This window comes from Anomaloglossus baeobatrachus, chromosome 2 (assembly GCF_048569485.1).
Source record: "Anomaloglossus baeobatrachus isolate aAnoBae1 chromosome 2, aAnoBae1.hap1, whole genome shotgun sequence".
NCBI lineage: Eukaryota > Metazoa > Chordata > Amphibia > Anura > Aromobatidae > Anomaloglossus > Anomaloglossus baeobatrachus.
Window position 1 is genome coordinate 533,279,997 of NC_134354.1, and position 23,673 is coordinate 533,303,669.

Sequence of the window (23,673 nt, forward strand, 5' to 3'; positions counted from 1 at the left end):
TCTTCCAGGGGTGGTGCTGGATGGGAATGGGGATGCTTTGCATCACCACCCGTGGTGTGTGGCCAGGAATTAGCCACTACTGCGAGATTTTACTCTCCTCCGGGACTTTAGTTAACGCAGCTGATAGTTCAGCTCTCCACAGGTGGAGTGAGCCCCAGGGAGGATGAGGACGATGTGGACGGCTAATGGCACCGAAGAGCGGGACGGCGGCACCGGCAACGGCAATGAGAAGGACGACACAGAGGGTTGCAGTTCAAAGTTCTGTTTACTCACAGTTCTTAAGGTGCCCCAGAGGTACCACTCTCCACTGCCATGGATGAACTCCAGCCGGTCCTGGATGAATCAGAGGCACTCAGCGGTGTCTGTAAAAATGTGTGAGACCTTCCTCCTTGCACTGACACACATTGCCCAGTAGCCTGAAGCATTTTGGGGACCCCGCTGTCTGTGTTAAGTGTCCTGTCCTGTATGCAGGTGATGCAGGTCCTCGCCATGGGGTCCGACTGTAGCCCTGACCGCAGATCCTATATGTTACTGTGCTCCAGGAAAGTGGGTAGTGGACAATGGTACAGGAAATCCCCATCTCCTGCAGATTTGTTTGAGTCCGTAAAGGTGTCCCCAACCGAGGGTCCTGCACGCCAACTTGCACTGGCACTGTGGAAACGGTTAGGCTCGACCTCAGCTACCATCTTCTCTTGTCCCAACATCTCCACTAGCTGCCTCTGTCTCTCGCCCTCTTTCAGTCTCATTCCTGCAGACTCAGTGCGGTGTTGTGGCCCCTGGCCCTGGGACTATTTCCACCTATCTTCCATCCCAGGGCCAGCTTGTTAAATGCTGTTCCCCCAAGGCTGTCTGCTCTGTGCTCTGTCCTGGGCTGTTCTGTGACTAAAAGTGAAACGGTTTATCTTGATATTCACTGAGAGCAGGCCCCACCTCTGGAATGACTCAGCAGTGCTGGGGATTACCCATTGCTATGGTGCCCACCTGCAGTCTAGCTTCCGGTGTGTGGTGACTAATGCTAGATGTTTGTGTAAAGTGGCAGAAACCAGTGATTAAACTCTTCTCACCCGGAAGAGAATTACAACTTAAAACAGATGCAATATTTTGTGGCGACTTAAGCCTCAGGGGCGCCACATATTTCATTTCTTTTCTTTATTTTTCCCCTGTACACATGTTTCTCCTGTTCCCTGTGCACATATTATTGTGTTATATTGTTGTTCTTTTTTGTTATGTTTTTCTTTCCTGTAAAATTATTAGAAAATGAAAAGAAAAAAAAAAAAAAAAAGTACCACAAATTGCTCTTTTTTCCAACAAATTTTACAAAAAACATTTGAAAAGACCTTGGCTGGCCTATATGACAGAAAAAGTAATGCTGTTTTAAAAACTGCACCATCAAAGGGCTCAAATATAGATTTAATGAGCTGAACACAATGTAGGTGCATCACAGAAATTAATGGTAATGTGGGAAAAAATTGAAAATATATCGTTTTCACAAAAATGTTCCTTTAGTCCAAAATTTTCCATTTTCACAAGGGTAACAAAAGAAAATAGACCCTGAAATATGTTTTGCAAAATTTTTCCGAGTACACAGATACCTCATATGTGGTGAAAACTTTAGCTTGGGCACTCAGCAAGGCTCGGAAAGAGAGAATGCCATTTGACTTTTAGAACATAAAATTAGTAGGAATAGAAAGATGCCATGTCGTATTTGCAGAGCCCCTAATGTGCCTAAGCAGTAAACATTCCCCCACAAGTGACCCCCTTTTGGAAACTACATCATTCAAGGAATCTATCTAGAGGCAAGTTAAGCCCCTTGAGCCCACAGGTACTTCACAGAACTTTATAACATTGAGCCATAAAATAGAAAAACAATTGTTCGCCATAAAAATGTTGCTTTAGCCCCCATTTTTTTTTTATTTCCACAGTGAGTAACAAAAGGGAGTAACAAAAATAGATTGTATGGTTAATTCTGAAATTTTTCCTGAGTACAGCGTTACCCCATATGAGGTAGAAAACTAATATTTGGGTGCACAGCAGTAATCGGAAGGGATGGAGCACTATTCAAGGGGAGATTTAGCAGGAAGAGACAACTGAGGGTGCCATGTCACATTTCAAGAGTCTCTATGGTGCCAAAATATCAGCAACCTCCAACATGTGACCGACCCATTTGGGAATGCAAACCTCTTGAGGAATTTGTCTCAGCTAGTGAGCATTTCAAACTCACATATATATATATGTTTCACAAAAATGTGAAACATTGGGCTGTGGAAATGAAATATTTAATTTTTTCAACAAAAAAGTTGCTTTAGCCTCACGTTTTTAATTTTCATAAGAGCTATTAGGAGGAAATAGATCATAATTTGTTATACAATTTCTCCCAGGATCTCCAATATTTTAAATGTAGTTGGAAACTACTTTTTAGGCACACTGCAAAGCTCAGATTTGAAAGAACACCATATTGAAATGCAGATTTTGCTGGAATTGTAATGTTACATTGGCAGTGCCACTGAAGTGCTAGAAAAGTCACCTCAAAATAAAAATACATTTTTACCATACTTTACATGTTGTCATGATAGGTACGGGGAAGTGTCAAGCCAACTACAAAAGAGAAGGTAAACCTTGTTTCTAGGGAAGAGGAATATGGTGAACCCTGACCAAACCTACTGCTGGTCCCTGGGGTCCTTCACCAGCCTAGATAGGTTCTGCATCTATGCACAGAGCCAGATACCTGATCCTAGGTAATCCTTGTGCTGGGCCCTAAACAGGGAATGGAGGGTATGAGCACTTTGTCAACCCCACTAAACACAATAGAAGACACAAGGTCGACACAAAGGGAAAAGAGCATGAACTACTTATACATAGTTAACTCTGCTGGAATTTCAGCAAAGTAACACCAACGATACAACAGATGAGTACAAGCCTCCTGCTTGCAGCCAGAGCTGAATGAACTCAATATCACCAGCAGCAGTCTAGGGAAAATGGGAGTATTTAAACACAAAGAGAATACTGATAATCAGCAGCTGGATGAAAGGCAAGCTAATGCTGGGTCCTAAAATGGGAGAGATGAAAATCCAGCAGAAAAGCTACCTGGTACAATGAATACTAACAACAGGACCAATAAAAATTCAGGAAGCATTTTGCACAGCGAAATGCTGTGACTTTCTGTTGCTAGAAACCAAATGACTGTTACCCATCATACATGTTGCTTTTGCCCCAAATATTTAATTTTCACAAAGGTAACATGAGAAAATGCACCATACAATTTGATGTACATTATTTTCTGAGTATGCAAATACTCTATATGTGGGGAAAAACTACTGTGTGGGCACATGGCTTGGAATTAATCGACCTCAGATTTAGTTATAACAGCTAAGGAGTGTCAAGTCATATTGGCAGAGCCCTTGCCATCCCAGAAAAGCAGACCCCCACAAGTTATCCCAATTTACAAACTGCACCCTTTAGTGAATACATCTAGTGATTCAGTGGAGATATTGATATCACAGGTATGTCACAGAATTTTATACTATTCTGTGGAGAAAAACTAAATTGCATTTTTACCTCTTAACTACTGTTTTAGCCCCAAGTTTTTTATTTTCATCAAGGGAAATGGCTAAAAAAGGACAAATAATTTATTACACAATTTCTGCTGAATGTGTCAATAGTCCATACAAGGCAGGACAGTACCATTTGGCCACACGGCAAAGCTTGGGAAAGAAGGAGCGCTATTTGACTTTTTTGGTGCAGATTTTAGTAGAATGGTTTGCAGACTCAATTTGCAGGCCCTAATGTGCTAAAGGAGTAGAAATCCCATCAATTGACCATTTAATAGAGTTTATACCCTTCTGGGAATTCATAGATAGTTTTATTATTAACTATTTTAACACTATGAACGTTTCGAGAAACAAACACGCAATGGAAGCTGCACAGTGCAAATAGCAATTATGCCATTGTAGTGCCTAATACATTGTGCCAGCTTGTGCTTCTGGAGCACACGCACACGTAAAATAAGTGGGCACTCCTCATTATGTTAATGTCAATCATGTGCATACTAAAAGATTTAAGAACATTGTGGGGTTCAGAAGGAAGGGGGGCATTAAGATTTAGGTACAGAGAATTTGCTAAATTTTTTGGTGGGAGCTTTGTCGTTTTTGCCTTTGTTCTACCTTTAACTTGAATACAACCTATATTTCTGATAACCGCTGCCAGACTAGATTGAGGACTTGACTTCTTTGCGATGGGTTGAAGCGGTTATTGGTTGCATTTTGGGGTAGGGAAGGATCGGTTCACATGTATCCTGTGCTCTATGCTGAGTAATTACATCAGAGTTTCAATATAAATATCCGAAACAAGGGATTTAGATGTAACCCCTCCACTCCCTAGGGATCCATTCACTAATAAGGAAGACAGAGTTTCTCTGGACTCTGGTCTGTTCAGTAGTGTCTGGATTTTCAAACGTGCACAAACACGTGGTCAACTGTGCTTTTATACATGCCTAAAGAAATACACCTATAAAAAGTGATACTACTGTATCATAGGCCAGATGCCGTCCACAGTGTGTCCATCTACTGCATTATAAGAAATCTTTCAATGGGGTTCCATATGAACACGTATTTCAGATATTTACAAGGAAACTCCGGTGTTAGCTCTATATCAACAGTAGGTTGATATAGTCAAGAATTGGTTTCATTTCTTATTTTAAGCCATTCCTCATGCACTACAAGTGTTTAGATGACTTTATTCTTTGGGTTTTGTATGCTTACAGCAATACCAGATTTTTTAATTTGGCTGCTATTAGTGATGAGTGAGCATGCTCGCCACTGCTAGATGCTCAATGGAGCATCGGGGAACTCGAGACACTCGTTACTCAATCGAGTATCACGGGAGAGAGTAATACCTATTTTTCTGCTGATGGAGCCATAAGGCAGCTTGTTTTTTTTACTGGGACAAAATCATGTTTTTAGCTGTACCATTTTTATTTACATTCATCTTTTTGATCGCATTTTATTCCACTTTTTGTTTGACAGCTGTGTGAAAAAGCATAGTTTTATGCAAAGTTTATGTTTACAGTATTCACTAAAGAGTAGAGTTGAGCGCGGTTCTAGGTTCGTGGTTCTCCAGTTCGCGGCTCGAGTGATTTTGGGGCCTGTTCTAGATCGAACTAGAACTCGAGCTTTTTTGCAAAAGCTCGATAGTTCTAGATACATTCGAGAACGGTTCTAGCAGCAAAAAAACAGCTAATTCCCAGCTGGCTTTCCGCTGTAATAGTGTAAGTCACTCTGTGACTCACACTATTATGAAATTTCAGTGTATAGTGTATAGTGTGCGGGAACAGCGCCTTCAGATCACTGCTGTATGGATAATGGCGAACGCCATTTTTTTTTTTTTCCTAGTCTTCCTTCCCTAAGCGCGCGCGTGTAGTGGGGAGGGCCAGCATGTCAGCCAATCCCAGACACACACACAGCTAAGTGGACTTTTAGCCAGAGAAGCAACGACATGTGTGATAGGATGTCCATGTCACATGTCCCTGCATTATAAAAACGAGTATCTGCCCGTCCGGACGCCATTATCTCTTCTGCGTCCTTGGTGTCAGACATCACTGGCGCAGCTCCGTCCTGAGTCCTATCGCCGATACTGCTGTATGCGCTCCATACACAGTGCTGGACAGCTTAGGGATAGCACTTTCTATCAGTCCTTTTAAGGGCTCGTACCGGCAGGGTCAGAGCCATAGGTGACAGGTCCTGAAAACAGAGACAGCGTCTGTGTAGCTAAGGTCAGGGATTTCCTCGCTGCATTTCCCCATTAGGAGGGAATAGAAAGGCAGGCTTCCATTCCTCTACCCAGAGCCCCACAACCCTGGCACTGGACCCTCCTGTCCTCTGCACACTCCAACTCATTATAACTAAGCCATTATACTAGCAAAACACTGAGTGTACCTAGTGTCATCCTAAACGTGGCTATTGGACTTCTGTATAGTCCCAGTAGTGCACAGATATTTGCAGCACCTCTGCCTGCATTGCACACTCCAACTCATTATAACTAAGCCATTATATTAGCAATTTATGCTGCCAGTTTAAGGGCCGTAGGTGCATTATCAGGGATATTTATTCTTTATTATTCTGCTGTTAATAAAGCTAGACCACCGCTGCAATCTACACCACCTCTCAATTTTTACTACCACATTTTCAGTGCACAATCTTGTCGCAATCAAAATGAGTGGCAAAATGACAGATGCTGGTGGAAAGGGGAAGAGGCGTGCTGGAAAAGGGAAAAAAAGGGTTTGTCCGTGGGGAAGGTGGCAGAGCTCCATTATCATCTGCTGAAGATAGACCATCTACCAGCAAAAGTAAGATGTCTACTACTTACCGTGGACAATCCGATGTGCTCCCTTTTTTACGGACATGAACAACAGGAACAAAGGTAGATGATGGCCAAAAAAGGAAAATGCTTGAATGGATCTCAAGTAGTCCAACAAGTGCCCTCTCAGCCACTTCAAGTACCGCATCCAAAAAACACCAGTCCTCTGAGTTGTCATCCCAATCAAACTTGCTTTCTCCCAGCTCGGAAGTCTCCATCAGCCCTGCACAGTATGGTGGAACTCAGATGGCTGAGTCTGCAGAGCTGTTCAGTCACACTATAGCCTGGGAATCAGAGGTCTGCTCCCAAGCTACAGTGAGTACAGACCAGGAAATAATCTGCAGTGATGCCCAGAACCTTTGTGACTCTGATTCAGGCCGTGAGGACCAAGTTTCTGAGCATAATGTTGACCCTTTGTCACAAACTGTAACACCTGTGGTTTTAGACAATGAGGAACATACTGATGACGATGAGACGCAGATACCCAATTGGGATGACAACTTAAATATTCGGTCAGGGCAAGAAGAGGCTCGGTCTGAGGGGGAGGGGAGTGCAAACTAGAGATGAGCGAACCGGTCGCGGTTCGGCTCGAGGTTGGTTCGCCGAACGGACCTCCCATTCGAGTTCGGTTCGTCGAACGTTCAACGAACCGAACTCGAACTGCATAGGAAACAATGGCAGGCAATCACAAACACAGAAAAACACATAGAAAACACCCTCAAAGGTGTCCAAAAGGTCACAAACAACTCACAACACATGGGAAAGTGACAAGGACATATACTCATGCGAAAACAAAAGAGCTGGACAAGGAAAAAGAGGAGGACACACAGATATATGAGTATATGCAAGGAAACATCGATTCCATTAATGTGCAACTTGAGCCCTGCTCATTCTTGGCTTTCAATCTTGATAAATTGCCTGAGCTCGCCACGTACGTCTTGGGGATCTTGTCGTGTCCTGCAGCCAGCGTTCTCTCGGAACCTGTCTTCAGTGCTGCTGTGGGTCTGCTGGCAGATAAGCACACGTGTCTGTCCACTGACAATGTGGACATGGCTCTCAGAGGACTTTTCTTCCCCTGGGTCAGCCAGGGGACGGGAAAGGCACGCGTATTTTTGAGAGTGCTTCATGCAAAGCATCTTTTTCTTTTTCAAAAGGGAGCTCAACCGATGCCAGTCAAGTGGGGTGTGTGTGGCCCAGTGAGTGGCAACCAGGGAGACTGTGGTTGGAGTCCCCTCGCTGTGTCTCTAAAAGAACCAAGATGAACAAGTCATGGCTCTCAGAGGACTTTTCTTCCCCTGGGTCAGCCAGGGGACGGGAAAGGCACGCGTATTTTTGAGAGTGCTTCATGCAAAGCATCTTTTTCTTTTTCAAAAGGGGGCTCAACCGATGCCAGTCAAGTGGGGTGTGTGTGGCCCAGTTAGTGGAAACGAGGGAGACTGTGGTTGGAGTCCCCTCGCTGTGTCTCTAAAAGAACCAAGATGAACAAGTCATGGCTCTCAGAGGACTTTTCTTCCCCTGGGTCAGCCAGGGGACGGGAAAGGCACGCGTATTTTTGAGAGTGCTTCATGCAAAGCATCTTTTTCTTTTTCAAAAGGGAGCTCAACCGATGCCAGTCAAGTGGGGTGTGTGTGGCCCAGTGAGTGGAAACGAGGGAGACTGTGGTTGGAGTCCCCTCGCTGTGTCTCTAAAAGAACCAAGATGAACAAGTCATGGCTCTCAGTGGACTTTTCTTCCCCTGGGTCAGCCAGGGGACGGGAAAGGCACGCGTATTTTTGAGAGTGCTTCATGCAAAGCATCTTTTTCTTTTTCAAAAGGGAGCTCAACCGATGCCAGTCAAGTGGGGTGTGTGTGGCCCAGTGAGTGGAAACGAGGGAGACTGTGGTTGGAGTCCCCTCGCTGTGTCTCTAAAAGAACCAAGATGAACAAGTCATGGCTCTCAGAGGACTTTTCTTCCCCTGGGTCAGCCAGGGGACGGGAAAGGCACGCGTATTTTTGAGAGTGCTTCATGCAAAGCATCTTTTTCTTTTTCAAAAGGGAGCTCAACCGATGCCAGTCAAGTGGGGTGTGTGTGGCCCAGTGAGTGGCAACCAGGGAGACTGTGGTTGGAGTCCCCTCGCTGTGTCTCTAAAAGAACCAAGATGAACAAGTCATGGCTCTCAGAGGACTTTTCTTCCCCTGGGTCAGCCAGGGGACGGGAAAGGCACGCGTATTTTTGAGAGTGCTTCATGCAAAGCATCTTTTTCTTTTTCAAAAGGGAGCTCAACCGATGCCAGTCAAGTGGGGTGTGTGTGGCCCAGTGAGTGGAAACGAGGGAGACTGTGGTTGGAGTCCCCTCGCTGTGTCTCTAAAAGAACCAAGATGAACAAGTCATGGCTCTCAGAGGACTTTTCTTCCCCTGGGTCAGCCAGGGGACGGGAAAGGCACGCGTATTTTTGAGAGTGCTTCATGCAAAGCATCTTTTTCTTTTTCAAAAGGGAGCTCAACCGATGCCAGTCAAGTGGGGTGTGTGTGGCCCAGTGAGTGGAAACGAGGGAGACTGTGGTTGGAGTCCCCTCGCTGTGTCTCTAAAAGAACCAAGATGAACAAGTCATGGCTCTCAGAGGACTTTTCTTCCCCTGGGTCAGCCAGGGGACGGGAAAGGCACGCGTATTTTTGAGAGTGCTTCATGCAAAGCATCTTTTTCTTTTTCAAAAGGGAGCTCAACCGATGCCAGTCAAGTGGGGTGTGTGTGGCCCAGTGAGTGGCAACCAGGGAGACTGTGGTTGGAGTCCCCTCGCTGTGTCTCTAAAAGAACCAAGATGAACAAGTCATGGCTCTCAGAGGACTTTTCTTCCCCTGGGTCAGCCAGGGGACGGGAAAGGCACGCGTATTTTTGAGAGTGCTTCATGCAAAGCATCTTTTTCTTTTTCAAAAGGGAGCTCAACCGATGCCAGTCAAGTGGGGTGTGTGTGGCCCAGTGAGTGGCAACCAGGGAGACTGTGGTTGGAGTCCCCTCGCTGTGTCTCTAAAAGAACCAAGATGAACAAGTCATGGCTCTCAGAGGACTTTTCTTCCCCTGGGTCAGCCAGGGGACGGGAAAGGCACGCGTATTTTTGAGAGTGCTTCATGCAAAGCATCTTTTTCTTTTTCAAAAGGGAGCTCAACCGATGCCAGTCAAGTGGGGTGTGTGTGGCCCAGTGAGTGGAAACGAGGGAGACTGTGGTTGGAGTCCCCTCGCTGTGTTATACATGCTTTTAGAAGGGCATGACATGGCTTGGAGGTTGACTTTCATAAAATGCAAACTGTTGGCTACCAAAATGCTGCCTTTCCAACAACTGTGGTTATAGGCAATGAGGAACATACTGATGAAGATGAGACGCAGATACCCGATTGGGATGACAACTTAAATATTCGGTCAGGGCAAGAAGAGGCTCGGTCTGAGGGGGAGGGGAGTGCAAACACAACAATTGATGATGAAGTTCTAGATCCCACCTACTGTCAACCCCCAGTCAGGCACTCGAGGAGGTCAACAGAGGCGGTGGAGGAGGATGCAACCGACGACGAAATTACCTTGCGCCTTCCTGGACAGAGTCGGAGCACTGGTAGCACGTCTACAACTGCATCCTCAGCCACCACTCTGCCTATGAGCATTATTCGGGGTGCATCAACAGGTCGCATGGCCTCTAAGCCTTGCCTAGCCTGTTCCTTTTTTGACATAGAAAAAGATCGCCCAAATCATGTGATATGTAAAATTTGTCATGATTCTCTTAGTAGAGGTCAAAACCTCAGCAGTTTGACAACTTCTTCCATGAATCGTCACATGAATAAATATCATAGGTCCCGGTGGGAAGCTCACTGTGCTGCAATGCGGCCTAGCGGAGCGAACCATCCACCGCCCGCCCCTTCCAGTGCATCCGCGCGCTCTTCATCTTCTAGGACTGTGGGGACAGCTGTCACACCTGTTTTTCCACGCAAAACTTCCACCACTGTAACCGCAACAGGCAGTTTGCTTGGTAGGTCGTCAGTTGGTTTGGAAGGGGAAACAAGTGAGTGTGTACAGCTCTCTCAGACATCGATAGCACCTACGTTGGATGAAGGCAACATCATGTCTCCGCCTGCACTTTCCTCACAAACCTGCATTTTTCCAGGGACACCCTACTCAACACCGTCTACACACAGCAGCCAGATCTCTGTCCCTCAGATGTGGTCAAATAAAAGGCCACTTCCTCCGACCCATGACAAAGCTAAGAGGTTGACTCTATCCCTCTGTAAGCTGTTGGCTACCGAAATGCTGCCTTTCCGCCTAGTGGACACACAGGATTTTAGAGACCTTATGTCTGTCGCTGTGCCCCAGTACCAGATGCCTAGTCGCCACTACTTCTCTAAGAAAGGTGTGCCCGCGCTACACCAGCATGTCGCACACAACATCACCGCTTCCTTGAGAAACTCTGTGTGTGAACGGGTGCATTTCACCACCGATACTTGGACCAGTAAGCATGGACAGGGACGTTACATGTCGCTGACTGGGCACTGGGTAACTATGTTGATAGATGGTGAAGGGTCTGCTGCACAAGTCTTGCCGTCCCCACGACTTGTGTGTCAATCCTCTGTCTGTCCAAGTTCCGCCACTGCTTCTGCATCCTCCACCTCATCTGGGTCCTCCACCTCCGCCCCAAGCCTGCCTGGTCAGGCCACCAGCGTTCTCACTGCGCAGAAGGAATCACGCACCCCTCATTACTATACTGGCAGCAGAGCGCAACGGCATCAGGCGGTCTTTAGCTTGACATGTCTTGGGAATAAGAGTCACACAGCTGAGGAGTTGTGGTCAGCTCTGCGGTCAGAGTTTAATAAATGGTTGTCTCCACTCAACCTGCAGCCTGGTAAGGCCGTGTGCGACAATGCTGCAAACCTGGGTGCGGCCCTTCGCCTGGGCAAGGTGACACACGTGCCTTGTATGGCTCACGTGTTGAACCTTGTTGTCCAGCAATTTTTAACACACTATCCCGGCCTAGATGGCCTTCTGACCAGGGCACGTAAACTGTCTGCAGTGCTCACTTCCGCCGTTCAACCGCCGCAGCTGAGCGACTTGCATCGCTCCAGAAGTCTTTCGGCCTGCCGGTTTATCGCCTGAAATGCGATGTGGCGACACGCTGGAATTCAACTCTCCACATGTTACAGCGACTGTGGCAGCACCGGCGAGCCCTGGTGCAATACGTCATGATGTATAGCCTGGGCCAACGAGATGCAGAAGTGGGGCAGATCACCCTGATGGAGTGATCTCAGATCAAGGACCTATGCACCGTTCTGCACAGTTTCGACATGGCGACGAATATGTTTAGCGCTGACAATGCCATTATCAGCATGACGATTACAGTCATTTACATGCTGGAGCACACGCTAAACACTATTCGGAGTCAGGGGGTGGGACAACAGGAAGGGGAGGAACTACAGGAGGATTCATATGCGCAAGACACAACAACATCACCAAGGTCCAGACGTTCATCATCACCAACGCGGCAGGCATGGGACCATGGGGGACAGGGATCAACAAGGGCGCATGGTAGCAGGCGAGATGTTGAGGAAGGTGCAGGAGGACATGAAGATATGGAGGACGAACTGTCCATGGACATGGAAGACTCAGCGGATGAGGGAGACCTTGGTCAAAATTCAGTTGAAAGAGGTTGGGGGGAGATGTCAGAGGAAGAAAGAACGGTTAGCACCTCTATGCCACAAACACAGCGTGGACTTGGTCCGCATGGCTGCGCAAGACACATGAGTGCCTTCTTGTTGCACTACCTCCAACATGACCCTCGGATTGTCAAAATTAGAAGTGATGATGACTACTGGCTTGCCACACTATTAGATCCCCGGGACAAGTCCAAATTTTGTGACATAATTCCACCCATAGAAAGGGACGCACGTATGCTGGAGTATCAGCATAAGCTGTTACTCGATCTTAGCTCGGCTTTTACACCAAACAACCGTGCAGGTGAAGGGAGTGATTCTCCCAGTTGTAACTTGACAAACATGGGACGGCATCGTCATCTTCAACAGTCTACCCGTACCAGTAGGACCGTATCTGGTGCTGGTAACAGCAATTTTATGGAATATTTTCATAATTTTTTTAGACCCTCCTTTGCAAGGCCACCAGAGACAACAAGTCTGACACATAGTCAACGGATGGAGAGGATGATACAGGAGTATCTCCAAATGAACATCGATGCAATGACTTTGCAAATGGAGCCTTGCTCCTTTTGGGCTTCAAATCTAGAAAAATTGACAGAGCTCTCCAGTTACGCCTTGGAGATTTTGTCGTGTGCAGCTGCCAGCGTTGTCTCTGAACGTGTCTTCTTCAGTGCTGCTGGGTGTGTGCTGACAGATAAGCGCACGCGTCTGTCCAGTGACAATGTGGACACACTGACGTTCATCAAAATGAACAAGTCATGGATCCAGAAGGAATTTACTACCCCTGTGTCAGCCTGGGGAGAGTAAATGCTTGTGGATTTGGAATGTGCTTGATGCAAATCAAAACATCCTGTTTGCAACTAGGGCACAAGTGCTGCCACTGATGGGGTGTCTGTGTGCCCAATGTTGGGAAAAAAGGTAGACTCCGCTTGGAGTAACCCTTGCTTGATGTGTTTTTTAAAAATGATACAAGATGAACAGATCTGAAGGCAAGATGAAGGCAACATCATGTCTCCGCCTGCACTTTTCTCACAAACCTGCATTTTTCCAGGGACACCCTACTCAACACCGTCTACAGACAGCAGCCAGATCTCTTTCCCTCAGATGTGGTCAAATAAAAGGCCACTTACTGCGACCCATGACAAAGCTAAGTGGTTGACTCTATCCCTCTGTAAGCTGTTGGCTACCGAAATGCTGCCTTTACGCGTAGTGGACACACAGGATTTTACAGACCTTATGTCTGTCGCTGTGCCCCAGTACCACATGCCCAATCACCACTGCTTCTCCAAGAAAAGCATGCCCGCGCTACACCAGCATGTCGCACACAACATCACCACTTCCTTGAGAAAATCTGTGTGCGACAGGGTGCATTTCAACACAGATACTTGGACCAGTAAGCATAGACAGGGTCATTACATGTCACTGACTGGGCACTGGCAAACTATGGTGAGAGATGGAGAAGGGTCTGCTGTACAAGTCTTGCCGTCCCCACGAGTTGTTTCAATCCTTGTTCTGTATGTAGAAGTTAATACACTGCTTCTGCCTCTTCAACCTCGTGTGGGTCCTCTACCTTGGCGCAAACCCTGTGTGGTCAGGCCACCCTTCCTTGCAACTGCGCACAAGGACTACCACACACCTCCTTACTATGCTGGCAGCAGAGCTCAATGCCATCAGGCGGTCAAAGCTTTACTTTGAAATGTATGGGAAATGTGAGTCACACCGCTATTACAGAGAATAGTAGTCAGGCAGGGTCAAAACATTAATTGAGGAACAGGAACAGAATGGGACGGCCAGGAAAGAATCAGAAAACAAGCAGAGTTGAAATGCGTATCGGCCAACAAGGTACATAAACAGCAAGCAGGAAAAGTAGTCAGGTAACAAGCACACAAAATCATAAAACTGAACTGGGGGTAAAATTAACCAGAGGTTCATAGCTATGTCTGGCAGTGGTCTGCAGACAGGATGGGCATAAAAAAGGGTGTGGTGTCTTCCCATTGGTTGTAGCTGAATGATGGTATTTCATCTGTGAGATACCCACCAGCTACATTCAGCCAGAGATTCTGCATCTGTCAAGGTAATGCAGCCCAGTGGGTGAGCATAACCTGCGTCCACCTGCGCCGCTGGCATCGACTACTCTCACATCATCAGCACTATTCATGAAAGGAACACGTTGTCACCTGGCAACCGGAGTACAAATTGACGGAGCGGACTACGTTGGTGACTTAACAGCCGTGTGCGGCAATGATGCAAACCTGGCTGCGGGCCATCCTCAGGGCAATGTGACACACGTGCCTTTTAGGGCTCACGTGTTGAGCCGAATTCGCCAGCAATTTTTAAAACACCATCACGGCCTACATGGCCTTGTGCAGTGGGCACGCTCGCTATGTGCTCACTTCCATCGTGCGCACACAGCAGCTCAACAACTTTCATCACTCCGGAAGTCTTAGGGTCTGGCAGTTAAACGCCGTAAATGCGATGTTTCGACACGCAGGAATTGGAATCTGCACATGTTGCAGCGTGTGTGGCAGCACCGCAGAGCCCTGCTGAAATACGGTAAGACATATAGCCTGGGATAACTTGATCCAGAGGTGGTGCAGATCACGCTGCTGGAGTGGTGTCAGATCAAGGACCTATGCACCCTGCTACACAGTTTTGAAATGTCGACGAAGATGTTTAGCACTGGCAATGTCATTCTCAGCGTGACAATTCTGGTCATCTACATGATGGAGCACACTGTAATTATTATTCTGAGTCAGGTGTTGGGACAAGAGGAAGGGGAGGAAGTACAGGAGGAGTCATATGCGGAAGGGATAACAAGATCTACGAGGTCCAGATGGTCAGCGGCACCTATGCGGCATTCATGGTGAGGGAGAGGGATTAACAAGGGCGCATAGTATCAGCAAAAAGTGTTGATGAAAGTGCAGGAGCCCATGAAGAAATGGAGGACGAACTGGCGATGGGCATGGAAGACTCAGCAGATGAGTGAGAGCTTGCTCACATTTCGGTTGTGCGAGGTTGTGGGTAGAGGGCAGAGGAAGGATGCACGATTCTCACCTCTCTGCCACCAACACACCAAGGACTTGGTCCTCCTGGATGCACAAGACACATGAGCGCCTTCTTGCTGCACTACCTACATGACCCTCGGATTGTATGAATTTGAACTAATCCTGAATACTGGGTTGCCACACTGTTAGATCCCCGGTACAAGACAAAATTTGGCGAACTAATTCCTGCCATAGAAATAGACGCACGTATACAGGAGTATCTGCAGAATGTGGTACGCAATCTTAGATCTACTTGTCCACTAAACACCAGTGCTGCACAGAGTGAATCTCAACGCTTTGTCATGGATAGGAGGAAATGGTCTTTTACTTGTCCACATCGGAGGGACCGAGGGATGGCTGCTGTGCTGAGATGGCGTTGAGTACGGTGTCCCTGCACAGTTGCACTTTTGGTCATATCCCAAAATGAGTTGAAAAAGGACAGATGCTGTTGGAAAGGGGAACAGGTGTGTTGGAAAGGGGAAAAAAGTTTTGGTCCGTGGATTTGGTGGTTAAGCAACTGTAACATTTGCTGAAGAAACAACATCTGTTACAGTGGGACTGGCAGATTTGGATAAAGTGGTATATAATCTGTGACCGCTATATAACGAAAATTAATAAGAAAAGAAAGAGAAAGGTATATATCCCCATCAGCAGTCAGTGTCCACCGTGCTCCCAGTTGGAAAAGGAGAGGTTGGCAACTTGAAGGTTTGGTGGAGGATACAGAGCTGTGTGGCTATGAAACTAATAGTAGCCTGAACCGAGTTAGACGCCATTCGGATCTGGAGACTGTGAGCCCTGTTAGCGTCACAGGGTCCACATGCCCACCCAGCCCAGGAACTCCCTGTTAACAACACAGGGGCCATTGAGTACGCTGACCGTGTGCGTAGGGGCCACACCTGTGGACAGCAGGCGCATCAGCAGCAGCAGGCCTGTTAATGCCACTGGGCTGCACAAGCAGGACTGTTAGGACAGGAGCTGGTCTTAACCGTTCTGCGTTACCAACTGTGGTGGTGGCCTGCATCCACCACCCGATCCCTGCCTACCTCTGGCCTAAAGCCGCAATGGGTTCAACACATGGAGGTGTGCTCTTTCGGAGCATAATAGAAGACTGCGCACCTCCTTGTTGGCTCCAGCCCCTTTTATAACCTGGGTCCGCCCCAAACCAGGGTGAACCACAATGCACCTCCTGGAGACAAAAGTAGAGTGACACGTCATGAGTGGCATAACTAGCGTCCTATTTGGAAACGCAACTTCAATGATGACCTCATGGCTGCCATGACCCAAACACCTCACCAGTCATCGTCTGAGCATCAATAATGCGGTGACAAGTCATAGGTGTGGGCCTCTGCAAGCCATTTGGGAGGACACCTGATGCCCTGTGGTCTATATGGGACCCCCACATCAGGGCCAGGGCCAAAGAGTTCATTACCGGACCTAGTCTCTGATGCAGGAAGTGCCTGAGCATGCTCAGTAGCATGAAATACAGTCTCTGAAAAAAGACTATCAGCTTTAGCATGGTGTCTATGCCCAAAACAGGACTTAGACCCGGCACGGAATGCAAGCACCTGTGCAAAGAGGCTTTTCACACTTAGTGTGGGAGCATGCGCTGTATCCCGAAATGAAAACTTAGCGTCAGGAATGGCACAGTCAGGCTGAGCATACTCACTAGGCGAAACACTGTAATTATGCTGCAGCTGGGGTACATCGGCACACGCATGCGCACTAGCTGCCTCTCCACACTTAGACGTGGAGGGGAAATTTGTCTTGGAGATGCTGTCTATGAACAGAAGGAAAAGCTAAAGGAAGCCTGACTTTCTATCCCTCCGAATTATGAAATGCAGCAATGAATTCCATGAGTTTGCTATAACATTAGCGTAGCAAAATGTGCATGAGGGTGTGATGTAGAGGTGCTAGAAATAGCTTGTCACCAGTGGGGCACTAATGGAATACAACAGCCAGTTCTATGATGCCACAAAATGGCAGTATTTTGTGCTATCATTATAGCTTATTAAAAACAGAGCACGAGGTTGTCATGCAGAGGTGCTGCACATAGATTTGCAGTAGTGTGAATTGACAAAAGTACAATAGCCACGTTTAGGATACAACTAGGTACAGTGAGTGTTTGCTAGTAAAATTGCTTAGTTTAAAAAAGTTGTAGTGTGCAATGCAGGCAGACGTGCTATGCAAATGTCTTTGCACTAGTGGGACTATAGCAAAGTCCAATAGCCACGTATAGGATGCCACTAGGTACACTGAGTGTGTGCTAGTATAAAGGCTTCGTTATAATTTGTTGGAGTGTGCAACGCAGGCAGATGCGCTCTGCAAATGTCTTGGCACTAGTGGGACTATAGCAAAGTCCAATAGCCACGTATAGGATGCCACTAGGTACACTGACTGTTTGCTAGTATAATGGCTGAGTTTAAAAAAGTTAGAGTGTGCAATGCAGGCAGACGTGCTGCAAATAACGTTCCAATACTGTGAATTGACAAAAGTACAATAGCCACGTATAGGATGCCACTAGGTACACTGACTGTTTGCTAGTATAATGGCTGAGTTTAAAAAAGTTAGAGTGTGCAATGCAGGCAGACGTGCTGCAAATAACGTTCCAATACTGTGAATTGACAAAAGTACAATAGCCACGTTTAGGATGCCACTAGGTACACTGACTGTTTGCTAGTATAATGGCTGAGTTTAAAAAAGTTAGAGTGTGCAATGCAGGCAGACGTGCTGCAAATAACGTTCCAATACTGTGAATTGACAAAAGTACAATAGCCACGTTTAGGATGCCACTAGGTACACTGACTGTTTGGTAGTATAATGGCTGAGTTTAAAAAAGTTAGAGTGTGCAATGCAGGCAGACTTGCTGCAAATAACGTTCCAATACTGTGAATTGACAAAAGTACAATAGCCACGTTTAGGATGCCACTAGGTACACTGACTGTTTGGTAGTATAATGGCTGAGTTTAAAAAAGTTAGAGTGTGCAATGCAGGCAGACGTGCTGCAAATAACGTTCCAATACTGTGAATTGACAAAAGTACAATAGCCACGTTTAGGATACAACTAGGTACAGTGAGTGTTTGCTAGTATAATGGCTGAGTTTAAAAAAGTTAGAGTGTGCAATGCAGGCAGACGTGCTGCAAATAACGTTCCAATACTGTGAATTGACAAAAGTACAATAGCCACGTTTAGGATACAACTAGGTACAGTGAGTGTTTGCTAGTATAATGGCTGAGTTTAAAAAAGTTAGAGTGTGCAATGCAGGCAGACGTGCTGCAAATAACGTTCCAATACTGTGAATTGACAAAAGTACAATAGCCACGTTTAGGATGCCACTAGGTACAGTGAGTGTTTGCTAGTATAATGGCTGAGTTTAAAAAAGTTAGAGTGTGCAATGCAGGCAGACGTGCTGCAAATAACGTTCCAATACTGTGAATTGACAAAAGTACAATAGCCACGTTTAGGATACAACTAGGTACAGTGAGTGTTTGCTAGTATAATGGCTGAGTTTAAAAAAGTTAGAGTGTGCAATGCAGGCAGACGTGCTGCAAATAACGTTCCAATACTGTGAATTGACAAAAGTACAATAGCCACGTTTAGGATACAACTAGGTACACTGAGTGTTTGCTAGTATAATGGCTGAGTTTAAAAAACTTGGAGTGTGCAATGCAGGCAGATGTGCTCTGCAAATGTCTTAGCACTAGTGGGACTATAGCAAAGTCCAATAGCCACGTATAGGATGCCAATAGGTACACTGAGTGTGTGCTAGTATAATGGCTTCGTTATAATTAGTTGGAGTGTGCAACGCAGGCAGATGCGCTCTGCAAATGTCTTGGCACTAGTGGGACTATAGCAAAGTCCAATAGCCACGTATAGGATGCCACTAGGTACACTGAGTGTTTGCTAGTATAATGGCTTCGTTATAATTTGTTGGAGTGTGCAACGCAGGCAGATGCGCTCTGCAAATGTCTTGGCACTAGTGGGACTATAGCAAAGTCCAATAGCCACGTATAGGATGCCACTAGGTACACAGTGTTTGCTAGTATAATGGCTTCGTTATAATTAGTTGGAGTGTGCAACGCAGGCAGATGCGCTCTGCAAATGTCTTGGCACTAGTGGGACTATAGCAAAGTCCAATAGCCACGTATAGGATGCCACTAGGTACACTGAGTGTTTGCTAGTATAATGGCTTCGTTATAATTAGTTGGAGTGTGCAACGCAGGCAGATGCGCTCTGCAAATGTCTTGGCCCTAGTGGGACTATAGCAAAGTCCAATAGCCACGTATAGGATGCCACTAGGTACACTGAGTGTTTGCTAGTATAATGGCTTAGTTATAATGAGTTGGAGTGTGCAACGCAGGCAGATGCGCTCTGCAAATGTCTTGGCACTAGTGGGACTATAGCAAAGTCCAATAGCCACGTATAGGATGCCACTAGGTACACTGAGTGTTTGCTAGTATAATGGCTTAGTTATAATGAGTTGGAGTGTGCAACGCAGGCAGATGCGCTCTGCAAATGTCTTGGCACTAGTGGGACTATAGCAAAGTCCAAAAGCCACGTATAGGATGCCACTAGGTACACTGAGTGTTTGCTAGTATAATGGCTTCGTTATAATTTGTTGGAGTGTGCAACGCAGGCAGATGCGCTCTGCAAATGTCTTGGCACTAGTGGGACTATAGCAAAGTCCAATAGCCACGTATAGGATGCCACTAGGTACACTGAGTGTTTGCTAGTATAATGGCTTCGTTATAATTTGTTGGAGTGTGCAACGCAGGCAGATGCGCTCTGCAAATGTCTTGGCACTAGTGGGACTATAGCAAAGTCCAATAGCCACGTATAGGATGCCACTAGGTACACTGAGTGTTTGCTAGTATAATGGCTTCGTTATAATTAGTTGGAGTGCGCAACGCAGGCAGATGCGCTCTGCAAATGTCTTGGCACTAGTGGGACTATAGCAAAGTCCAATAGCCACGTATAGGATGCCACTAGGTACACTGAGTGTTTGCTAGTATAATGGCTTCGTTATAATTAGTTGGAGTGCGCAACGCAGGCAGATGTGCTCTGCTAATGTCTTTGCACTAGTGGGACTATAGCAAAGTCCAATAGCCACGTATAGGATGCCACTAGGTACACTGAGTGTGTGCTAGTATAATGGCTTAGTTATAATTTGTTGGAGTGTGCAACGCAGGCAGATGCGCTCTGCAAATGTCTTGGCCCTAGTGGGACTATAGCAAAGTCCAATAGCCACGTATAGGATGCCACTAGGTACACTGAGTGTTTGCTAGTATAATGGCTTACTTAGAATGAGTTGGAGTGTGCAGAGGACAAGAGGGTACAGTGGCAGGATTGTGGTGCTCTGGGTAGAGGAATGGAAGCCTGCCTTTCTATTCCCTCCTAATGGTGAAATGCAGGGAGGAAATCCCTGACCTGGGCTACACAGACGCTGTTGCTGTTTGCAGGACCTGTCACCTATGGCTCTCTGACCCTGCCGGTACGAGCCCTTAAAAGGACTGCTAGAATGTGCTCTCCCTAAGCTGTCTAACGCTGTGTATGCAGCGCATACAGCTGTATCGGCGATAGGACAAAGGACGGAACTGCGACAGTGATGTCTGACACCAAAGACGCAGAAGGCAGATAATGGCGATCGTGAAGAAAATGTCCGGTTTTATAATGCAGGGACATGTGACATGCAGATCCTATCACACATGCCGTTGCTTCTCTGCCTCAAAGTCCACTTAGGTGTGTGTGTGTCTGTGATTGGCTGACATGCTGGCCAGCCCCACAAGACGCGCGCGCTTAGGGAAGGAAGACAAGAAAAAAAAAAAAAAAAAATGGCGATCGCCATTATAGAAACAGCAGTGATCTGAAGGCGCTGTTCACGCACACTATACACTGAAATGTGATAATAGTTTGATTCACAGAGTGACTTACACTATTACAGCAGAAACCAAGCTAAGATTTAGCTGTTTTTTGGCTGCTAGAACCGTTCTCGAACGTTTCTAGAACTATCGAGCTTTTGCAAAAAGCTCGAGTTCTAGTTCGATCTAGAACATGCCCCAAAATCACTCGAGCCTAGAACTGGAGAACCACGAACCACGAACCGCGCTCAACTCTAGTGCAAACACAATAATTGATGAAGTTCTAGATCCCACCTACTGTCAACCCCCAGTCAGGCACTCGAGGAGGTCAACAGAGGCGGTGGAGGAGGATGCAACCGACGACGAAGTTACCTTGCGCCTTCCTGGACAGAGTCGGAGCACTGGTAGCACGTCTACAACTGCATCCTCAGCCACCACTCTGCCTCTGAGCATTAGTCGGGGGGGCTCAGCAGGTCGCATGCCCTCTAAGCCTTGCCTAGCCTGGTCCTTTTTTGACATAGAAAAAGATTGCCCAAATTATGTGATGTGTAAAATTTGTCGTGAGTCTGTTAGTAGAGGTCAAAACCTCAGCAGTTTGACAACTTCTTCCATGAATCGTCACATGAATAAATATCATAGGTCCCGGTGGGAAGCTCACTGTGCTGCAATGCGGCCTAGCGGAGCGAACCATCCACGGCCTGCCCCTTCCAGTGCATCCGCGCGCTCTTCATCTTCTAGGACTGTGGGGACAGCTGTCACACCTGGTTTTCCACGCACAACTTCCACCACTGTAACCGCAACAGGCACTTTGCTTGGTAGGTTGTCAGTTGGTTTGGAAGAGGAAACAAGTGAGTGTGTACAGCTCTCTCAGACATCGATAGCACCAACATTGGATGAAGGCAACATCATGTCTCCGCCTGCACTTTCCTCACAAACCTGCATTTTTCCAGGGACACCCTACTCAACACCGTCTACACACAGGAGCCAGATCTCTGTCCCTCAGATGTGGTCAAATAAAAGGCCATTTCCTGCGACCCATGACAAAGCTAAGAGGTTGACTCTATCCCTCTGTAAGCTCTTGGCTACCGAAATGCTGGCTTTCCGCCTAGTGGACACACAGGATTTTAGAGACCTTATGTCTGTCGCTGTGCCCCAGTACCAGATGCCTAGTCACCACTACTTCTCTAAGAAAAGTGTGCCCGCTCTACACCAGCATGTCGCACACAACATCACTGCTTCCTTGAGAAACTCTGTGTGTGAACGGGTGCATTTCACCACCGATACTTGGACCAGTAAGCATGGACAGGGACGTTACATGTCTCTGACTGGGCACTGGGTAACTATGGTGATAGATGGTGAAGGGTCTGCTGCACAAGTCTTGCCTTCCCCACGACTTGTGTGTCAATCTTCTGTCTGTCCAAGTTCCGCCACTGCTTCTGCCTCCTCCACCTCATCTGGGTCCTCCACCTCCGCCCCAAGCCTGCCTGGTCAGGCCACCAGCGTTCTCACTGCGCAGAAAGAATCACGCACCCCCTCATTACTATGCTGGCAGCAGAGCGCAACGGCATCAGGCGGTCTTTAGCTTGACATGTCTTGGGAATAGGAGTCACACAGCTGAGGAGTTGTGGTCAGCTCTGCGGTCAGAGTTTAATAAATGGTTGTCTCCACTCAACCTGCAGCCTGGTAAGGCCGTGTGCGACAATGCTGCAAACCTGGGTGCGGCCCTTCGCCTGGGCAAGGTGACACACGTGCCTTGTATGGCTCACGTGTTGAACCTTGTCGTCCAGCAATTCTTAACACACTATCCCGGCCTAGATGGCCTTCTGACCAGGGCACGAAAACTGTCTGCTCACTTCCGCCGTTCAACCGCCGCAGCAGAACGACTTGCATCTCTCCAGAAGTCTTTCGGCCTGCCGGTTCATCGCCTGAAATGCGATGTGGCGACACGCTGGAATTCGACTCTCCACATGTTACAGCGACTGTGGCAGCACCGCCGAGCCCTGGTGCAATACGTCATGACGTATAGCCTGGGCCAACGAGATGCAGAGGTGGGGAAGATAACCCTGATGGAGTGGTCTCAGATCAAGGACCTATGCACCCTTCTGCACAGTTTCGACATGGCGACGAATATATTTAGCGCTGACAATGCCATTATCAGCATGACAATTCCAGTCATTTACATGCTGGAGCACACGCTAAACACTATTCTGAGTCAGGGGGTGGGACAACAGGAAGGGGAGGAACTACAGGAGGATTCATATGCGCAAGGGACAACAACATCACCAAGGTCCAGACGTTCATCATCACCAACGCAGCAGGCATGGGACCATGGGGGACAGGGATCAACAAGGGCGCATGGTAGCAGGCGAAATGTTGAGGAAAATGCAGGAGAACATGAAGAAATGGAGGACGAACTGTCCATGGACATGGAAGACTCAGCAGATGAGGGAGACCTTGGTTAAATTTCAGTTGAAAGAGGTTGGGGGGAGATGTCAGAGGAAGAAAGAACGGTTAGCACCTCTATGCCACAAACACAGCGTGGACTTGGTCCGCATGGCTGCGCAAGACACATGAGTGCCTTCTTGTTGCACTACCTCCAACATGACCCTCGTATTGTCAAAATTAGAAGTGATGATGACTACTGGATTGCCACACTATTAGATCCCCGTTACAAGTCCAAATTTTGTGACATAATTCCAGCCATAGAAAGGGACGCATGTATGCAGGAGTATCAGCAGAAGCTGTTACTCGATCTTAG

At 47.1% G+C, this 23,673-nt stretch overlaps 1 protein-coding gene across 1 annotated transcript in view; it reads right to left on the reverse strand.

Annotated features, from left to right (window-relative positions):
* The window catches only part of OCA2 (OCA2 melanosomal transmembrane protein), a 700,143-nt gene that overhangs the window by 131,157 nt on the left and 545,313 nt on the right, over positions 1–23,673 (reverse strand). The gene's annotated exons all lie outside the window — the stretch shown is intronic.